General features: G+C 35.1%; 1 long non-coding RNA gene across 1 annotated transcript; it reads left to right on the top strand.

Moving 5' to 3' along the window:
- The first annotated feature begins 443 nt into the window (after positions 1-443).
- LOC110874961 lies at positions 444-1,346 on the top strand. The gene is made up of 3 exons (XR_002556385.2): positions 444-600; positions 698-789; positions 890-1,346. It is a non-coding gene; the product is annotated as an uncharacterized LOC110874961 (long non-coding RNA).
- The last annotated feature ends 200 nt before the right edge of the window (positions 1,347-1,546 follow it).

Below are 1,546 nucleotides of genomic sequence, written 5' to 3'. Positions count from 1 at the left end.
TTTTGAATATTCTACCACACGGTGCACCCAACCCACGCCCCGCCATACCCCAAGGACACGTAACTAGGCGTTGGGGGGGCTCCCATTCCACGTGTCAACAAATGCTCCAACCCAAGCTCAACCCAAGCCCCACCATACCCTACGGTCTTATGTGTCGCCTACATGGCAACACTTTTTTCTCACCCAAGCCTCCAACCATGCCCCCATAACACATAGCCTAACTAGCAAATTGGATTCATGTTTTAGATGATTTTGTTTCTGATTATACTTTTAATTTTAACGTATTCCAATTTTTTTTTTTTTATGATTTTAGCCATTTGTTTTTTTTATCATTAGTTGTGAACAGATTACACACCCAAAAGAAACACAAAGCTACCGAGTCAAAACAAACACAAACTCCCGATCCGAGTCACCTCCTTCCAACTAATCAAAACCCTTCATTTTAATCTCCACCAATCAGAATAAAGCACAAGAATCCACTATTTCTCATTCAAAAAACTCAACTTCCACGTATATATATAACCATGCATTATTTACCTGATTAGCCTTTTCGCAATCTGAAACCCTAGTTCCCAAATCCATCTATTCTCACCTTTTCCAGTAAGATTATTATGCATTTTCTTCTTTAATCGTTCATCAACAGTTCAAAATTGGTTGATTTTGTTCTGACTGTGTTTTTCTTTTGAAATTTATTAAGATTTGTTACTTTGATTCGCAATGGCTCGTACGAAGTAGACCGCTTGTAAGTCCACCGGTGGAAAGGGTCAAAGGAAGCAACTCGCTAGCAAGGTATTTGATTCTTTCAACGTTTTGTACAGTTTTCGTTTTGATTTTGTTACAAAACTGTTCATCGTTTATGATTGTTTTTTTTTTGTGACAATTTGTTTAGGCTGCTAGGAAATCTGCTCCAACAACCGGAGGAGTGAAGAAGCCTCATCGTTATCGTTCTGGAACTGTCGCACTACGGTGAATTGGCCAAACATGCTGTTTCCGAGGGTACTAAGGCTGTTACCAAGTTTACTAGCGCTTAGAGGAGATTGGTTTGTTGGGTTAGGTTTTGTTTGGTTTATGTAACTGGATTTTGGTAATTTAATGTAAAGCTAGTTAATGTTCATTTATTAGTTTGAGGTGCCTTGAAGTTGGACTGGAAGAAGACAACAAGTAGAGAAATATGCTATGACCGGAAGATTGAAGAAAGTTTGTTTATACACGTAAATGAAAGGGAGACTAGAATTGTTCAAAGATAATCTGCCACAAAATGTTCTTTAATGTTGAAATTAGGTGTATGGTTTTTGTGTAGTTTGGATTTTATTGTGTTATTTGAATAAGTAGATATTTTAATTTTATTGGTTTGTATATCAAGTCATGTTGGTTTTTTATATTTATTAAAGATTTAAGTATAATGATTGAACGAAAAATAATGAAAAAAATAATAAAATTTTAAAGTTTCTTAATATCAATTGTTAAATCCTTAGCAAAAAAAAAAAAAAAAAAACCTTACAAATTTGTAGCTAAAACCTTTCAAAATCTGTAGCTATATTCGTAT

The sequence above is a fragment of the Helianthus annuus genome, chromosome 16 (assembly GCF_002127325.2).
Source record: "Helianthus annuus cultivar XRQ/B chromosome 16, HanXRQr2.0-SUNRISE, whole genome shotgun sequence".
Lineage (NCBI taxonomy): Eukaryota > Viridiplantae > Streptophyta > Magnoliopsida > Asterales > Asteraceae > Helianthus > Helianthus annuus.
Note: the sequence above shows the minus strand (reverse complement) of the source record. Positions and strands in the feature narration are given on the sequence as shown.